Genomic DNA, 20,896 nt, shown 5'->3' with positions numbered 1-20,896 from the left:
CCACCTAGGCACACTGCTGGCTCATATTCAGCTGGCAGTCAACCAACACCCGCAGGTCCTTTCCTGCTGGGCAGCTCTCTCGCCACTCTTCCCCAAGCTTGTAACGCTGCATGGGGTTGTTGTGACCCAAGTGTAGGACCCAGCACTTGGCCTTGTTGAACCTCCTACCATTGGCCTCGCCTCATTGATCCAGCCTGTCCTGGTTCCTGTGCAAAGCATTTCTGCGCTCAAGCAGGCCGACACTCCCACCTACCTTGGTGTTATCTGCAAACTTACTGAGGGTGCACTCAATCCCCTTGTCCGGCTCATTGATAAAGATACTAAAGAGAACTGGCCTCAGTACTGAGCCCTGGGGAACACCACTTGTGACTGGCAGCCAACTTGATTGAACTGCATTCACCACCACTCTCTGGGCTCAGCCCTCCATCCAGTTTTTTACTCAACGAAGAGTACTCCTGTCCAAGCCGTGGGCAGCCAGTTTCTCCAGGAAAATGCTGTGGGAAACTGTATCAAAGGCTTTACTAAAGTCCCAGTAAACAACATGCACAGTCTTTCCCTCAACCGCCAAGCAGGTCACTTTGTCATAGAAGGAGATCAGCTTTGTCAAGCGGAACCTGCCTTTCATGAACGCATGCTGACTTGGTTGTCCTTCACATGCTATATAATGGCACTCAGGATGATCTGTTCCATGACATTTCCAGGCACCGAGGTCAGACTGACAGGCCTGTAGTTCACCAGATCATCCTTCCAGCCCTTCTTGTGGATGTACACCACATTTGCTGGACACCAGTCAACTGGGACCTCCCCAGTTTGCCAGGACTGCAGAAATTGGCTCGGTCAGTACTTCCGCCAGCTCCCTCAGTACCCTCAGGTGGATCCCATTCAGCCTCATAGATGTGTGTATGTCCAGGTGTTGAAGCAGGTCCCTCACCATCTCCCTTTGGATTACAGGGCCTTCATTCTGTTCACCACCCCTACCTACTGGCTCAGGGGTCTGGGTACTCAGGGAACAACCGACTCTGCTACTGAAGACTGAGGCAAAGGCGGCATTAAGTACATCAGACTTCTCCTCATCCTTTGTCATTATATTACCACCTTTATCTGATAAAGGATGGAGATTCTCATGAGTCCTCCTTTTGTTACTAATATATTTATAGAAACTCTTTTTATTGTTCTTAACATCCAATGTCTATGTATGTGCACTGCCACACCAGTCATCATCATTCTCTTAATGAAAGACTACAGGTATATTACATCAAACCATCTTTGCCTCAGGTATTACGAAAAAAACCCTGAGGTTCCTGGAGAAGTGGCATGCATAACAGGCCATTGTTCTACAACATCTTGCATTTCTGTAAGCATATACAGTACAAAGAATAAGCAAACAATGAAATTACTTTGGACAGTGAGAAAGTTCCACCCTCAGTACTGGAACTGTGTTATTTCTAAGGATTCATAGAATTCATTGAATATTGCCATTTCCAAGAGAGAAATAGGGGCAGTTGCAATGACTTCCTATTATAATGCATCTAGTAGCTGCCTTTTACTTTGGCTGTTAAATATTTTTCACCATAAATGATTTTAGGAACCTTCCTTCTGGAAAACAGTAAGACGTCTATTAATTCAAAAAGCCTTGATTTCCAGCAAAGTGATTTCCTTTATAGCAACATTTCACCTGAAGTAAAATATATTAACCTTTCCACCCCTCTCCTCTTTCTTTTCATAAGCTTCAGGAAAATGTTGCCATGGAATATTTAAAACAGCTCAGTTTACAGTGGGCTCATTTCAGCTCACCTCCAAGCAAGAGATATTCTCCTAGAAGTTCAGAAGCATTCTGAGCACTAAATAGTAGCAGCAGTTAAGAAAAAAGAAATTGGGGTTAGTACCCTGTTGTTCTCCCATTCTTTCCTATCAAGGTGTGTAGAAACTGAAAGCTAATGGAGAGAGAATGTAGAAGTGAAATGTTTCAAAGCAAGGTGAAAAAGTTTAAATTAATCTTTTTTTTTCAGCATGCTTTATACCTGGACTCAGGCTATTCTTCGTGTGTGTTTAACGCGATCATTGCAATTATTCTTCCCTCTTGACTGAATAATGAGCTGTGGTTTCCTGATCCCAAAATAACTGCTTATGGCTGTCGTTGCTAGTTTGGTCCCACAAAGTTCCTTTGTGTTACCATTTAATTGTGAGAACTTTGTACACAATATGAAGAAATCTTTCCAATTTTTATCGTACAAATATATTAAGAAAATCTGATCAGCTCTGTGTAATAAAGATTCAGTGGATTTGAGGGCATATATATCTCAGTGCCTCATAATTCATATGTTCTTCCCTTTCACCATGAAGCCTCTTGAAGGTTTTCATGTGTGCAGAAGATCATAACTCACTGGTTATTATCTTCTGCTGAAATCAAATATACTATTACTTCTGAGACCTTTTAAATGTTACTTGTAGGGTTTGAAAAATATTTGTGCAGCCATTTTCCCACAAAAAAAACATTTCTGGTTTGTTTGCTTGTTTGTTTTAGTGTCAGAAAATGCTATGTGACTGGGTATTTCCAATGAGATTTACAGCTTCAGATTTAAATTTCTTTTTCATTCCTTGCTCATAAAAACTTGTCTTTTTTTTTTTTTTTGGTGGAACTTAATAGTAAAAAAAAAAATTAATATGGTAAATTCACACTTTCTTAAAAAGGAACTGAAATTAAAAGGAAGTTTTATTAAGTGTACAAAGAATGATTTTACCCTCAGTGCAATCTCTGGAACATAGAGGGCACTGTTAGATTAATGAAAATAACATTTTACAAACTGAACCACTTTGAATTGGTTTTAATATTAGGAACTAAAGCCTGTATGCTACAGGATAGTGATAGTTATGATGTCCTGTCTGCAAACAGGCAGTTCATACAAAATGTAAATAGAATCATACATGCAGTGTACTGCGCTAGAATGAGTAAGGATAAAAATCTCTATGTGGAGATTACTTGTTATTATTATTAATTACTATTAATTATTATTATTAATTATTACTTATTTGAGTAAGGTTAGCCCCTTATACTAGTAAATGCTATGGTTTTAAAACAGCTTCATACTGTTCTAATTTGCAGAGACGCATCCTTAATCCTCCTAACGCATTTTGGAAAGGATCTTAAAGCACATAAGGATATTAAAGCACTCCTTACACACTAAGGAGAACCATATTCACTATTTTACAGATAGAGAAACTGAGTAATTTTGCTCCTGCTCTGCTGGCTTCATGAGCAAGAAGTCTACTCATAGCAGTGCCATAGTTGTTCATTCCTGTAATCTTATCCTTCCCCTGCTGCCCACAAGCAACAGTAATACTGTCAGAAGAGGAGCTTTACACAGTCTGTTTTCTTGGATGGGCATGCTTTATTCTGTGGTCTGGAAAACTGTGCAATTAAGAAATACGCTTGTAGGTCAGAAGACAGCAAGCAGGCAGCATTTGTGATGCTGCAACACAGGTAGAGAATAGCAAGTTTTCTCATTGGGGGAGTTAAGATCATCTAAGAGACCTGTCTGAAGACCATACTTGAAGCCCTGTGGAGTTGGCTGCAAAACCTGCTTTGGGTTGACAGCCTCCTGAGGACAGTCTGAGAAATGTCTCAGTAGACGTACTCTGCCACTGGCTAGAAAGTTGTTTAGAACTACTGTGATGCGTAAAGTCCACACTGCTTTTATTACTCAATTTCACTGGAAAAGAATCTTCACACAGGCTGAGGTTCATTACTTCAGGAGCAAAGATGCTAATGCTCCCACATCTAGTGAAAGACTGAGAAAAAATGTAATACCTTCTTTGGCATCATCTTGCATCTTGTAGCCTGGTCCTCTATTGTGTGTGTTTATTTCCTTGAAAGCAATGAAACTGCACAGTAAACAATTTCTAAATATTTTGGTTCACTCCTTTATGGAGGGACCTTCGTGACTTCAGCAGTTACCTCAGTCTGGAAACTCCCATGACAATTGTCATAAATCTTACAAAACACATAAAATTATAATAAAACACATTTTCCTAGCAAATCACATTAAATGTAGAACAAAAAAAATGGCTTGGGATCTACTGTAATTAGAGCTTCCTAAGTACCACCATATAACGTACCGAGTAACAGTGACTCTTTCTTATGTTGGAAAACAGTGACTGTGAGACTGAACCTACTTCCTTGCTGTTATTCTGTTGTTTGCAGGTCGGGTTAAAGAGAAGTATCCAGATTCCACTGTTTTTTATACTAAGTACTGAAATAAATGGGTGTGTATGTATACTAGTTCAGTTGAAGGTGGTTGTTTTTCTTTAAAGCACAATTGATTAGGAATACAGCTGTAGATACAAAATTAAAAGTACATAGTATTGATACCAAAATCATTTAAATATCTGTCAGCTGACTAAGGATGCTACTTATATTTGGAAAATCATGCCATCGAAGTTCATCAAATATGACCTGAAAAAAAAAATCTGCTGATTCTTTGGTCCAATTCCTATTATTAAGTCTTAATCCTTCTCCTGAGACCTTTAGTTTCTCTGTATGCTAATATGAACTTTTAGTGCCATAAGCCACAGTGTTATCTTAAACCCAACTACCAATGTTGATCCCTGCTGTCAGTTACCAGAGTCCATTCTTGCTGTTTCTAGCTGAGACCATATATTTCTCTAATTATGTTTTAGAGAATAATTTCTGAGCTGCATATGAAGATTATGCTGGAGAACACTTCTACAGTTGTGTGTGAACATGTATATATATTGAATGTTAAGAGGAAAAAAGGTAACTTTTTAACTGAAATTTTTGAAAATTTAATATAATTGACTTTTTTTCTGTCATTGTAAAAACAGTGACTACGGTCCTATTGTGAATAGAAACTTTGCTGTTGCCTAAAGATGGAGTAGGACTAGGTATTAATGAAATTTAACTTAGTTTAGAAAGATCTAGAAATTAATAGAATATCGTTTGATACACACATTTTCAAAACAATGAAAATTTGTTATAGTCACATAGTCCATGTTGAAAGCTAGCTATTATGAATGAATTACTATTAGCAGATAGTTAATCTGAATTTCCATACCCTTACACTTTCTGAAGTAAAACAGAAAAAAACTTTCCAGGAACACCTCTAAAAAACAATGTTGTAAGTTATTGTGATACATAATATCATTCTTGTAATTGCAGCTCCAGGAGTCAGGTGATTGATAGAAAATAATCAATAATCAAGTAATTTTCTGGATATTTGTGATAACGCAGATAAGTTCAAAAACCTCAAAAGTCAAGTTAAAGGAACCCCCAACATTTAAAGTTATTTTATGAATGGTATCAGATGTTGTGATGTTGGGAGTATGACTATGATTTTGAAATGCTTAGAGTTATTTTACATTTCTGTAGCTCCTTACAACAAATTATGGGTATATGTGATAAATATATTTATTAAAAAGCTTTTATTGTTTAGTTCATACAAACTTCAATTCATTCCAAAATTGCAAAAAGGCATGCCCTCTTTACTGTATTTTTGATTCCAGGTATCAAATAATACTCCTTTTTTTGTCTGTCTCTAAATGTCACTTCTGCAAATAAGAGATATACAATTTCAGGTAAGGAAGAACTTTTGAAAAATTGCATAACTTACACTAATGTTTTGTAACTTAGAATCCTACTTAAGAAACATTCAGAACTCTGCTAGAAGCAGTGAGAAGGACTAAAGAACACTGATACTTTCTTACATCCTGGAAGACTGTGAAATACTGGACTCAAAAATTTGACCCAGCATATTTTTTCCATGTCATAGGTGTGGCATGTGTTCATACTCACTGATATATTTGAACTCTACACTACTTAATGCTTTTTCCAAACGTGAAAAACTGCAAGACGTCCTACCTTAACCATGTCACAAGTGGAAGGCTGAATATTTCCATTTCAGAGCTTCTGGACAAGACATGAAAAAAATATTTCTCAAGCAATAGTTTAAATCTAATTCTAGTTTAAAAAACAAACAAACAAACAGGCAAACAAACAAATAAATAAACAAACGAACCTGGAAGTAGCTGAAGGAGACAGATGTATCTGGTGTGGAGAGAGAGTTAGGTGCCTTACAAATAACTGCGTTACAGACTAGGGGGAGATGAGGAAACATTCTTCATGTAGTTTGGAAGAATTATACATATAAACTGGCAAGCCTTTGAAAAATAAGGCATTTTTATCACATTAATAGAAGCCACAGACATGTATTGACATAAACTCAACATATTTACTATTTACAGCCTGCAATTTGAGGTTTTGTTAAAAAAAACAACTTAGCATTAAACATGCCTATTGATGGAGACAAAGACCCACAGAACTTGTATAAGCTGTATCATAAATGAGTTTCTTTTTCACTTAGCGTTAAGTATTCAAATAGACAAGGAAAAAAGTAGTTTAAATGCTTATGAACTAAGTGGTCTGAAATGCTTTTATTTTTCTGGGTTTGATTCATACTAAGGCAGCAGCCTTTTCTCTTTAAGATAACCTGTCATAGCCGATACATCTTCTGGGACAGTCCCCTACAACTTGTGTGTTCTGTTCTGCTCCTGGCAAGCCATAATAATGTCACATTCAGAAAACCTCAACTCCAGCACCGCAGTTATCACTGTTTTTCTTTTCCAGTTCAGTTCACAACTTTCTTAATCCAAGCACTTCCAAAAGACTTCATGCTGCAGTCTTTTCTTCTTCTCTTTCCTGTCACATTGACAAGCTCCTTTCCTGTTAGCAGACTTTAACCAGCAAAACAGCAAGCTTTGAGGAATTTTAATCATAAATCAGAATAAAGAAAAGCCAAATCTGCAATCTTCAAACTGAGGAAAAAAGAAACCTTCTTATGCTAAGAAGGACTAGATCTTATAAGCAGGAGTTTATGCATGAGAAATAGGAGATGATCATGTTGGATCTTCTATGCATCTGATTGGGTTGGTTTATAGCTTGGGACAAAGTTTTCATGGAAAACAAAGAAGTCCCAAAGGGTTATGAAAAACTGCATAAAGTCACAGTTAACTAACTCTTAAGAACAATATATTTCAGGATATGTTTTTATTGAATGAGGGCTGCTTCTTTCTGTCTAGAACTGCAGACTGTTGAGATGCTTAAGAATGTAATGTCTTTTCCCTCCCACAAACTCTGCCAGCTCCATACTTCTGACATCCTCAGTTTCTTTGACAAGCAGTAGGTATAATAGGGAAATTTTTCAATTCACATTTTCTGAAAAATGAATATGAAAAAGGCATCAAGAAAATATCCCAACTTTTACTACATTATTCATTTTAAGACAAAGTGAGATTGGAAAGTGATTTCATACCTTTCAGTTCACAGAACTACCCGTATAATTTCTTGAAGACTGAAATACTACCCACTTTATTTTTTCTTCCCATAATGCAATTCATTTCACAAGCAAAAATGTTACAGATTGTCTGTGCATCTAGTTATTTACTTTGAAATGTTTCTGAGCATTAATTAGTGCTTCTGTCAACATATTCATTTGTGCCATTCAGAAGACATGCAAACCACCCACGCGTGTTCTATTACCCCAGCTCCCAGAAGGTTTGGATTTGAACAATGCAATAAGGTGCTATTGAAAAGGATTTCAATCACACAGGTTTGTTGCTTTTTTTTTTCCCTATATCATTTGTAAAGCAGAACTTCGGAATTACTTTCTTCTTTTTTTCCTACAGGCACATTCTGCAAACCATATGAGTGAACATCCACTATAAAAATCCCATAAAATCATTTATTCCCTATATATTTTTCTTGTGACACTTTTAGAGATACTTGTAGTAGTAAAACAGCTGTAAGAATGAAAGTGTACAGACATGTTATTTCATAATGGGATGATAAACAGGCATTCATCGGTACCCAAAAGGATAGAATGATTACCAAATGAAACCTGACAAATTTCCAAATTCTGCTTTTGAAATGTTTGAAACCAGCAGAACAGTCCTGGAAACAGAGAGAGCCCAGATTTGACTAATATTTCGATCTCTAGAATATATTTTACTGAATTTCTTAAAGAGGTTCAACAAACTCTTATATGAAATAAATAAATCACGAGGGGTTTTTTTTTATTTTTACATGAAGAATGGGAAAATGCCTTGTTAGGAGATTTGGTTTTCCACTTTTTCTATTTTTATTGAGACCAGAATTTTGCTGACAGTTCTTGTTCTGTATTTCCTTCATCCTAACAGCTTCATGTATATCAACATGACTGCTCTCTATCATGAGAGCTAGCACAGCCTGTGGCTTCAGTTATGTTCAATGTATTGCTTGTCATAAGAGCTGAGCTGGCCACCATATTACATGGAGTTGTTCCTTCCCTGGGATCTGGACCATTTTAAACTGCAAAATAATGAGGATTGCATAATAAATAGCAAATACATGTCTGATCTGAATGTGCAGATTCATGACAACACAGTAGAAATGTTGAGGATTTGCAAAACTTGGAGTGTGATGTCTAGTCATTAGCTCACTTTTCATATTTAAAAGTACTGTGTTTTGTAAACTCTGGCAAAGCAGAATGGGAATTATTTGATGGAATACTTGGGGATTAGGATTTGCATATGTTTTGGTCTCAGGTTGGTTTAATAGGACCCTCACATTATGTGAATGTGTATGCGAACCTAAGTGCTCATTAATAAACCTGCAAGAGCTGGTAAAAATAAAATTTAAAAAAAAATGCAGTTGGAAACACATTACCTGCTTTTTAAATCTCCAAAAGCTTTTGAGTCTAGTGAGAGCTTTATTAAAGTTAAGACAAGAATTTTATTGTATTTCATTGAATTTCATTGAACGTTTGCTCCATTGCAAACTTTCTTTCAAACAAAGATACTGCACTTTCCCATCTTAAGACAATAAAGGTACTGTGTTGTGTAATGGCATTTTAAATTCCACAAGGCTTCAAAAGTCTGATACTTCAAGCTTATTTAAAGTTTTAGCCCATTCCCAATTTTCATTCCCTTTTTGTGTCTTTTATATTGGGTTAGACCATGACAACTCTTCAGCTATTTGAGTATACACGCATAGAATCATAGAATCATAGAATTGCCTAGGTTGGAAGGGACCTTTCAGATCATCTAGTCCAACCATCAACCTAACTCTGACAAAAACCATCACTAAACTATATCTCTATGCACTGTGTCTACCCATTTTTTAAATACCTCTAGAGATGGTGCCTCAACCACTTCCCTGGGCAGCCTGTTCTAATGCTTAATAACCCTTTCAGTGAAGAAATTTTTCAGAATATCCAGTCTAAACCTCCCCTGGCACAACTTGAGGCTGTTTCCTCTTGCCCTATCGCTTGTTGCTTGGGAGAAGAGACTGACCCCCACCTCATTACAACCTCCTATCAGGTAATTGCAGAGAACAGTACGGTCTCCCCTCAGCTTCCTTCTCTCCAGGCTAAACAACCCCTGTTCCTTCAGCCACTCCTCATAGGACTTATTCTCCAGACCCTTCACCAGCTTCATTGCCCTTCTCTGGACACGCTCCAGCACCTCAATGTCTTTTTTGTGGTGAAGCACCCAAGACTGGACACAGTACTCAAGGCAGGGCCTCACCAGTGCTGAGTACAAGGGGACGATCACTTCCCTAGTCCTACTCACCACACTGTTCCTGATTCAGGCCAGGATGCTGTTGGCTTTCTTGGCCACCTAGGCACACTGCTGGCTCATATTCAGCTGGCAGTCAACCAACACCCGCAGGTCCTTTCCTGCTGGGCAGCTCTCTCGCCACTCTTCCCCAAGCTTGTAACGCTGCATGGGGTTGTTGTGACCCAAGTGTAGGACCCAGCACTTGGCCTTGTTGAACCTCCTACCATTGGCCTCGCCTCATTGATCCAGCCTGTCCTGGTTCCTGTGCAAAGCATTTCTGCGCTCAAGCAGGCCGACACTCCCACCTACCTTGGTGTTATCTGCAAACTTACTGAGGGTGCACTCAATCCCCTCGTCCAGATCATTGATAAAGATACTAAAGAGAACATGTATGTCCAAACTCCAAAAGATAAATGGTTTGCGTTACGATCATTACCTTTTTAGCCTAATGAAGACAGCTGCAATTCTCAAAAGCATGCAGATATCTAAAGTCAACCAGATTTTCACAAATGTGAGGAGACTGAGTGCTTGTGAAAATGTTAGGCCAAGGGAAAAATGGCACAAATTAGATCATGAGAGACTTTCTCTAAAGTGCTTAAACTAATCAGTCTTCAAACCACTCACAAATACAGAGCTGAGACAAGAGGACTGAGTATTAAAGAGCATATTAATTCCTCCTGAGAAAATAGCTCTTCACACATGCTGGCATAATGTTTTAGAAGTTGGATATGTTTTAGAATCATCACCTTTGTGTCAAATTCGTCAGAGGGGAGCAAGAAAAACAATTACCTCAATTTTAATGACAAAAGTAAGCAGCATTGCAGAAGGTTGGTTATATCCACATTGATTTTATGAATGTTGATAGGAACTGTGCTGTGCAGTGTGAGACTGATACAGATAATAAGAAACCACTGGTTTTGCTTTCTAAATTTTTAGGAGTTAGAGGGTTAGAGAAGATTTACACGTGAAAAGGAGAATCCTAAGAATGTCCATGAGGACGTAAGTGTTAGATGCACTGGCCAGACAGATAATTTTAAAATCAAATAGTAGATTAATTTTTGTATCCCATTAGTTTGTGCATTCTCCTAGCCTTTGGGAAACTTTTTACTATGATATAAACTGCAGGTTTATTTGCCAGAAAACTTTACTCTGGAATCTTGTGCCCTCTACTAATGTTATCCCCACTACTAACGTTTATCCAGAAGGGCAGAAGGAAGTATGTTATGTGCTTGGATTGTTGCAGCAGAAGGGCATTACACCTGTGGATATACTCCCTTATTCTTTGCCCCAGCCTTACGCTACTGTGCTCAGGTCAGGGAGAAATAACACTATGTATGTTAGCTGGTCCCAAGAAGCTCAGACTTTTTGTTTCCAGGCTCCACATCTTTGGTTTTCATCTCCTGCATCATTTTCAGAGCACAAACACGTGGAACAGCTATTTGTACAGGAGTCAAAACCTGTAGGCTGTACAAACTAAGGGGCTTTAAATTTCCACAGCATCATAATGTTGTAATCTTAATACCCTCTTTTTAATGGCTTTAAGGCTGTATATAGAGCCTCTGAGCAAAAGAAGCAGCAAAGAGACACCAAAATCAGTTCAGAGTCACAATTTTCCCCAGCTGCAACCTTTTCTTCTTAAATATTAGCAAATTATTCTAGTATTAGGTATTATATGGTACTATATTAGGTATTATGTTTTTGGAATAAACGATTCTCTGAATATTTTACATATTAAATGTGTTTGTTTATAGGCTTTAATAATTGTTTTAATAAAATATGTGTTTCAATGACATATGGCAACAAGGATTTTTTTTTTTTTTAATTATTTTTGTTACAGGTTTTTAATTTCTCTGTCAACTGAAGGTGAAACAATTGTTGTGGTTACTGATACTGCATTGACATTACTAAGAAAGGCTTTTCTATAGTGTATATGTTTTAATTTCTAAGCCTTTTTTGCAGCACCTCTTGATATAACAAATTCATTTTCTTCTCTTTGGATGAATATAACTTTCATATCTTGTACATGTCTTCTGTATGTACAGGAACACTTCATTAAATTTTAATGTTAGATATCAGCTTCTAACTGTGATAAGACTATACTGTAGCTGAGCTGTTCATTGTAATCAGAATAATAGAATACCTTAGAAAAATGGTGGAAAAATTAAGACTTTTATTTAAGTGCCCTTTTGTTATAAATGAGTTCTTTTTAAGCAACTTCCTCCTTCATCCTTGTTATTCTGGTGGCAGACGTTCACTGGGGGAACAATTTAGCAATTTAAATCCTCTGTGGATTTTCTGTCATTCCTGCAGTGCTGTTCACCCAAATAATACAGACTTGAAAATTTTCTGTCATTTGGCACATTGCAAAGATTAAGTAACTGTAGAATTTTGTTAGAATGAGAAGTTCTGATTCAAATCTTGGTAACCTCTTCCCAGGTTTGGACAGTTCTCTACCACCAAGTCTTTATTCCAAATGAGAATACATCACTGAGAAGGTGACATCCACAGGCCTTAAGTTTGTACTGTGAACAAAGAGAGGGATATTAGAAGGTGGCAGGAAGTGTAACACAAACTGTCTTTTCTGAACAGTTTCTGTATGCAAAAAACTTCTTTGTACCATAGCTTGATTTGTTCTTTGCTATCAATAGAATATAAATCTTTAGAAATACCCTGAAGTACATTAGGGTTCTTATTTTATCTTAGGTGAGTTTATTTCATTACAAGCGAGTTCTTTTCAGACAATTTCCTCCCCATTCATGTCACAGTGTGACTCACAGTCTCTTCATGTTTCTTTTAATATGTTGAATAAGTAACAAAAGAAAACTACTTTCTTTCTTTCTTTCCTCCTTGAAGGACTGCACAGGACATGGAGCGTTGCAGAAATCAGGCGAAGAGCTTCAATTCCAAGCAGTGAAGCCTAGAACAGCTTATTGTGCTTTTGATAAATGAGATTAATTTAATATCTCCTTTTCAGATGTCCTTCAGATGTTTTCTTAGTACTAAAGAGAACAGATAGGCAAAATAATGTATAAAAGTGGTATATAAACAGTAGTGATGAGGATTATGGTGAAACTAGAACTTGATTACTGACTCCATATTGTAATGCATTTGGGGCACCGAGAAACATCTCAGAGCTTGCGTCACTCCTGCTTCTGTTCCTGACACCACCTTTCCCAATGACCATCACTGGTGCCCAGCTGCCGTGAGAGAGATCAGGATGATAATAGTACTCTCTGATGTTGATGCTGGCATGTATTCAAAGGCTCTTAAATTTTTTTCTCTTTCTTCTTTTCTTCCTCATCAGCTGTACAACAGCTATTTTTCTTCACAGTGAAGTAAAATTTTTAAGCATCATAAAAGTTTCTTTATTTTTCTCAAAACTAAAAAAAATAATTTGTCGTATGTTTAAATTATGGTCATACTGTGTTTTGACAAATGCTACTTTTCAGATATTTGCTATAGTTAATACTTTCAGTCATGATTTCAGCTGGATTGGAGTTAACTTTCTTACTAACAGCTATGCATACTGCAATGTTTTTGATTTGGGGTGAAAACAGTGTTGGTAAAACATTGATGGTTTTAGTTGTTGCTCAGCAGTCAAGGCCTTTTCTGCTCCTCACACTGCCCTGCCAGCGAGTAGGCTGGAAGTGCACAAAAAGCTGTGAGGAGACACAACCAGAACAGCTGACCCCAAAGACGAAAGGGATATTCCATGGCATGTGATGTCATGCTCAGTATATAAAGCTGGGGGAAGAAGAAGGAAAGGGGAGACTTTCAGAGTTGTGGCATTTGTGAAGCAGGTAGATCAAATATCTGCTTCTTCTGGTTTGCATTCAAAATTAAGGCACAGCATTGGTTTACACTGAGAAATAACCATGCGCTGGACTTTGGCCTCAGCAGATCTCCACTTCTTGCAGCTAGTTCTCAGAGCAGCTGGATGGAAAAATTAGAACCTTCCATTAAAACAGGAATCAGTCTCTGCTTTCCTCCCACCCCCTAAATTCTCATTAGGTCTTGTTCACGTGCTGCAGTAGGAGTAACCGTTTGTTGCGAAAGCCAACTACCTCACCTGTGCTCCAAGGCATGAATTTTACTTCACACATTTTGAATAGTTTTTGAAGAATCCCTCCTTAAATATAAAAATCAAAAATTGAAGAGTCGATAGTGAAAATTTTTTATCCATTGATGCAAGTTAGAACTCTTCCTCACACCATCGTGCTCCTCAACAGAAATTGGCAGTGCTGTTTTCAGATTTTTGTAGCAAGCTCTTTCATATCTTTTTTTACATGTATAATCAATGGAACCACTAAAAGTCCCATTGAAAAAGTATCCAGTACAGGCAATAATAACAATATGATAGATTGGTCTCATTGATCTGGCTCTACAGTCAAATTCAGAACTGTCTTCAGTGGTTGCTACCAAACTCCTACCATAATTCCAGGGCAAGGCACCGGATCAGTCACACTCTACAACATCTGTGGGCTAATGAAACCCTCCTCATATTTTAGGCAATAATAAATTATTAGTCTAATGAAAGAACAGTTAAACTATTAAAAATATTACTCTATTTACAATTACACTAACCAAATTGGATAATTATTGCAGGAAAAAAACCCTCTTTAATAAAACATTTAATGCTGATATACACAAACATTTTAGTGTCTGATCCTTTCTTTGGTGGTATGCTCACACTTCCAGTACTTCTCTGGGTCCTAAGGTCAATGGTTCCAGTTTTCCTAGAAGAAAATGGTATGACTTTAAGGTAAGTCATCAACATCCTAAGTCCTTCAGCAGAAACATGGCACCATTGTTATGTTCTTTTCATTTACTCTAGGATCCACTTGGCTATTTTTATGTTTTCCATATCACACCCTTTTTTTCCTTTGTATGGTGTAGTTTACTTATGTTGGATACTTGTTCCTCATTCTCTTTGTTTTCCCTAAAACCGGTATTTACTAGGCTTCCAAAATTAAATTCCTCCAATGATCAGAAATTGTTCACTGAAGGTCTGCCTAAAACCTTATGGTTTGAAGCCTCTGCTTTTGTACTTTGTCCACAATGTCGAGATGTCTGCTGTCATTACCCATCTGCACAACTCTACACTACATCTTCAGTCTAGCATTACACATAGTTCAGTCTACAAATGATAACTGCTACATATTACTATCTGTCACTTACAGCAATATATCAAAATGATTGTAACAAGAGGCATTACACCAATCATACAAGCTAAGCTAAAGCCAAAGCTAAGTAATAGCTGCTCTTGCTCATTATATAACTGTTGTTATAAATGAATAAATCACCCAATAAACAGTTGTCTTCTCACCATCACCAATACCTAATTTTAAAAAGCAGGAAGCTCTTCCTCTGCCTCTCGCTTGGCTGAGCTCAAGTAGAACACTGTTACTTCTAGTTAGGAAACTTTTTATAGTTTCATTATCAAGTACGAGCTATAAAGTAAAGTTTGGTAATATGATGAGAAAAATATCTGAGAAGAAATTACAACACAGAATGTTAACTGAGCTAGAGGTAGAAATATATAAATTTGAAGATAACTTCTCCATAAGTTCCATTCAGTAATAAACTACATAAAAGTCTCTATAAAATTCCATATTGAAAGATTTTTTGTGGTTTAATACCACCTTGAATTGTCATTACATCAGACCAGAGCAGTAAGTGATAATTTTTTTTCTCTTCATCAAAAATAGAAACAAAAAATGTTATTCCCTCATGTATTTGTATTGCTTTTCTTGAAGAGGTACTTGTGTCTACATAGGCAATAAAACTGGTCCTACCCTACGTTCAATTAAAAAGCTGTGCAATACAAAGCAAGCAAAGACTAAAGAAAAAAAAACAACAAACAAAGGCCATAACTTACAATAGGTAAATGTACCTAAAAGCAGAGTGAATAGGGATGTGCTATTGCCTAGCTTTCTAGTAACAGAGTACCCCTTTAAAGTAGTAGTTCATACTTAAAGGTATCTGAAATCACACTACATTAGGCAGCAGTTCCTAAATGTTTTTCTTCTGTTTGCCTTCCAGTGTCCTGTCTGCATTTCCATTAACATTTCTCTGGGTTTTATTTTTTGCAGGGACTCCCTTCTTATCGACTGACATTTCCAGGGTCATGATGTTCAATTCAGGAAAAACTATACTGACATTGGTGAATTTTTTGAGGTTCTGGTAATTTCCAAAAAGCAGCAATCAGCAATCCAAAAACAAAAAAGAAAACTAAAACTTTGCAGATACTAGCATACTTCACCTCTCTCAGACAGTGTTTTAGCCATGCCAATAAGAAAATGAAAGGGTAACTTTAGGGCGTGACTTTAAACACAAAAGGTATAGAAAGAAACAAAATTCATTCTGTAAAAATACATCCAGATATTAAAATAAAGCACAGTCATTCACCTAAAGTTTTTCTGGGCTAATGGCCTCAGCTGATCCTAGCTTTAAGGAGAGAGTACTTCCACCAGAAATGGAAGACTTCTTGCATATATTCATCCTGGTTTTAGCACTTACCTCCCACCTGTAAACTGATAAATAATTAGCCTTTGTCTCTCTGTAAATGCTGTATAGTCTTTGGATGATGAAGTGGTTGCAGTCGCATAGAAAAAGGGTGAAAAAACAGGGGAAGCTAGAGTTAGATGCGTTTGCAAATTCATTGCACATTGCATTTTTTCACCTGCTCATATATCACACATATTCATAAGATATCCAGAAGAGAGATGAGTAGTTAGGTGACAAAGTTTTCTAGTAGTATTAAATTATTCAGGGTAATAAAAGCAAAATCTGGCTGTGAAAAGTTGCAGAAGTTTACAATACTGAATGAGCAGTAAAAGATGAAATTCAGTGGTGATAAATGTAGAATAATGAGCAGATAGAATAACCTCTATATATATAAACAATGAGAGACCCTAAATAATTTATGAACATTCAGGAAAGACATTCTGGACTCATTGTAGGCAGTTCTACAAAACTATCAGATCCATCATAGGAAGTGCTCAAAAAACCAAAATATAGTATTTGGAATGACTAGGAAAGGAATAAACAACAAAATAAAGAACATATTTAGGGCTATGCATAAACACATTGCAGTTCTGTCTGTCCTTCTAGTCTCAGGAAGAACATAAGAAAAACAGAATATGGTAAAAAGAATAATTAAACTTATGGAGTAGTTTTTGTGCAAACACAGCCTGTATAGATAGAAAAAGAGGTAACTGTGGAAAGTTAGAGGTCAATAAAATCATGAATGGTTTGGAAGATGTGAATAAGGGCACCAAATTAACGTCCTAGGGAGTGTATCTTGAAGAAAACAAAAGGCAGCATTTTTTACACAAAACAACTAAATTGTGAAACTTATTGCTACAAGATGTTATACATGACAGAAATACAAATAGGTTCATAAAACAGACAAATCTGTAAATGAAGATTCTATGCAAAACAACCTACTACACAGACAGTATGCACTCTAAATAAGTTTATTGGAACTGTTGATTTTCACCAGCAGAAGACAGCCTAATCCTTTCTGAGTAAAGTTTTCATTTCCCTTACTGGTGGAAAGTCTAGAACTCCTTGCCTTATATTTGGCACATTGTATACAAATTCACAACTATGCTTTTGGAGATATTAGAAGAACATTTTCTATGCTGGCTAGAGTTGGAAATTAATGCCCAATATAAGGCTTTTTTTTTTTTTTGATCCATAAGATGTTAAGCAAATGCCTGTTTGGGATTCCAAAGAACTAGAGAAAGATTAGTGCATATGGTAAAATATGATGTAGAAATTTTAAAGTATTAAAATTGAGTGTATATATATGTCTATGTATCTACTGTACAAACTTTTTCCAGCACAGGCAAGAATGTGGGATGTATCACCAGCATTAATTAGAGCTGATAAAACAGAGTTCTAAAATATATCGTATATAGAAGAGAAAAAATAAATCAGACTTTGTGTACAGGTTATTTTTTCTGTTTGTTTTTTGGGTTTTTTTGTTTGTTTTTTTTTGATTGTTTTTTTTTTCCCCTAATGCACAATTAATTGTGTGGGATAGTTAGGAATACTTGAGAATTTTTTTTTTTGCAAAATCATATCTTACTGATCTGGGCAATTGGGTAATATATGTATGTCTAGTTAACACCACTGCACAATGTATTTCTAAATAAATATATTACCAAAAGACAATGTAACTTTTTAAAAAAACCCAACCCACAACTTGCAAGGAAAATGATGACTTTTAAAAGTGAATTTGAAATGAAGACCTCGTTTATGATGGGGATACTGTCCAGCATTCAAAGCTGGAGAAGATCCTTTTTTCTTACTGGTGGGAGAAAAAGCCAAAAGAAGAGTCAAGTATCTGGAGATAGCAGTGAAAGTTTTGAAGTGGGAAAAGATCTTTTTTTTTCCCACTAAAGAATACTGATAGAAGAAAAACAGAGTGCAGAGAGGAACTATGACAGGCTGGGAAGTTTAGTCTTTGAAAATTATCCATAGAGAAAGCATTGATCACAAATGATTGCAGCTGATAGCAAGATTATGATTTTTTTGGCTGATGACATCATTGAACAGTGTTTCACCTCACTAGAGAAGCATTTTTGTCACATGAGATGAAAGGTATGTGTTACATGCCCTGTTATGTGCAGAAGGGCATGTGAAAATACAAAGGCAACTGGAATAATGTTGGAGGAGTGTGCGGTATGCAGTTTTATCCATATTGCCTTTGAGACTACTCCTGGAGTGAACTATCCCAGAATGAGCTCCTTTGTAGAATACTAATAAGGGAAGAAGCAGCTGTGCGGATCAAAAACTTGAATGGCTTAAAAGAACTGTCTCAGCACAGAAATGAGGCAGATAAGATACTACAGCCAAGCTGCTGGACTTGGTATTGCCATTTCTAGCAAGAAAGACTTGTGCTTTTTGATCTGTAAGTCCCAGACAACAATCCACCATAAGGTAATGCCACTGGAATAGTTAAAAAGCACCACCATAGAGATAATTGAACTGATTGTTGTTTCTAACCTGACCTACCTTCAGTGTGGCATTCATATACCCATGTTATTTTTCTAAGCTCCCCTTGCCCACCTATTGCATTGAGAATAGCACATAGTGTATCTGTTCTCAAGTGAGGAAATATGGCTGTCCTCAGCTGTCCCAAGAGGCAAGGCATGGTAATTAGTTGATAAATTTTACCGCAATATATAAAATGCAAACACATAAACTTTCTGTTCTACATTCTTTATTTCTCATTAAAAGTCTATCTTAATGTAAAAGTAGCAAAGATTATTCCATATTTTTGAGCTGGGACCCTCAGGCAGCACATGAACTCTGATCTTAAATAATTTGACCTAACTTTCTGGCACAAATCCTTAGTGTGAAATTAGCAGGCAAAAAAGGAGTAGTGATAGTTACATGACTTTTATGTAAATTACAATTTATATATTGAATGAACTCTGCCTTTTCTTGCAAAAGTTAAATACTTTAGACTATTGTGCACTACTCGCCTATCCTTACCCTTTAGTTAAGGGTAGTTCCCAGTTATGACATTTTTAGAAAATATAGAATAAATATGCAGCTATTGGGCTGTTGTAAACATAGTCATCTTACTTTCAGAAGAGACAGTATTTTTTCAAAATACTTATAAGAACCTTTGTAAAAAGGTTCTTTCTTAATTCCTCCATGGCATAATCTAATCTTATTTTTACTTTATTGTACCTATAGATTCCTTTATTCATCACTAAGGCATTTCAGCGCTTCCACCTATCCTATTTTCTGAAAAAGGAGTGCTTGCTTTTAGCACATATCAGTTGATAGCACAGTTTCACTGGAAGAGAAATGAGGTTTTTTAAGAGATGACAGAAAAAGCCCTGATAAAATAAAAGGACTCATTTTACACATCTCGGCCTATAAGCAATTAGTAGCATGAAGGATTTGTCTAGGTATATATTTTTTAACAGTACATAAAAGAATCAAAGTCTAACCTGTACTGTGTAGTGCAAAACATGTTCATCATACAACATTAATGTCACCATCTGCAGGCCATCTTACTCTCTTAAGCTTTCTGCACAGCAGCATGAATATGTCATTAAAGAGGCTTGCTTTCTTCTTTCATTTGCTCTTGGCTGGGACTGAAATGCCCAATATTCCTATTACCATTTATATGGAAGGACTGTCTTTTTCTGTGGATTTCCAAGGGTTCAAATCCTCATATATCCACTGCATGTGCCTGAGAGAACTTTTAGCTGGCTTTTAAAGTACCCTTTTATGTCTTATCTTCCTCATCTTCATTTCATTCAGATGCCCCTTTTGACGCTGAGGTAAGCAGAGCTGCTATTGAGACACTTTTCAACGAAGAGGAATCTTGGTTGCTGTCTATAGAGTTGATGGCCACATACTGGAAATATTCATGTGAGATGAATGCTTTGTAAGAATGGATTTACAGAAGTTAAACATTATTTCCTCAAAGCCTGTACAAATTCCAGACTTTCCATCTCTACTACGAACTCTGTCCTGGTGCTGCCTGGCAGACACAACAAAACAACAAAACAACAAAACAGATGAAGAGTTCTCAGTCTGGGAAAACACAGGGTAAAGTTTCTCCAGAGTCCTCATCAGTTATGCCAACCATAACTTTGGGCATGGTTGAAAATTAGTTTCACTCTATTAGATCAATTAATTTCTACAAACTGATTTTGCATCTCAAATGTTCTTGATTTTCAGAGTATTTGGAAAAAATACTGAATAAGAAAAGAAGTATGGATCACAGAATTCTGATTTGAATCTTCTGGCACTCAAGTGTGACATTTAGTATTAATAGTTTGGATGTAAATCAAAGTTAACTAAGGGAGTCCCTTTATTTTCTGACCCAGATGTTCACCAGTCTGATGCTTTTGAAGTAATTCCTGTGGTCAGTGGTACCAAAAGGAGGGGTGACATTAATGTTGTTATCATTATAAAGTACTTCTTCCTCAGAATGTGTGCAATTACAGGTAGATTAAGTTGTCATGAGTTACTATAAGCGAACAAAAAAGATCTAACTGTTTCTGAGGTGCTTTAATAAGGATCTTTAAGCCTTCTTTTATCATCTTACCTCCATCCAGAAAAAGGTCATGGAGTTTGCCATTCTAAACAATTTATTGTTTAGTTCTAGGCTCTCTTTCTCTTTTCTGCTCCAGAATGTCTATATCAGCTTTATAGTTAACAAACATGATGGGTAATCTGTAGATCTGTACAAACCTACTAAAACAGTGACCCTTTTTAGAAATATCGAAAATAATCTGGGTTCCTTATTTTG

Source organism: Rissa tridactyla, chromosome 1 (genome assembly GCF_028500815.1).
Source record: "Rissa tridactyla isolate bRisTri1 chromosome 1, bRisTri1.patW.cur.20221130, whole genome shotgun sequence".
NCBI lineage: Eukaryota > Metazoa > Chordata > Aves > Charadriiformes > Laridae > Rissa > Rissa tridactyla.
Note: the sequence above shows the minus strand (reverse complement) of the source record.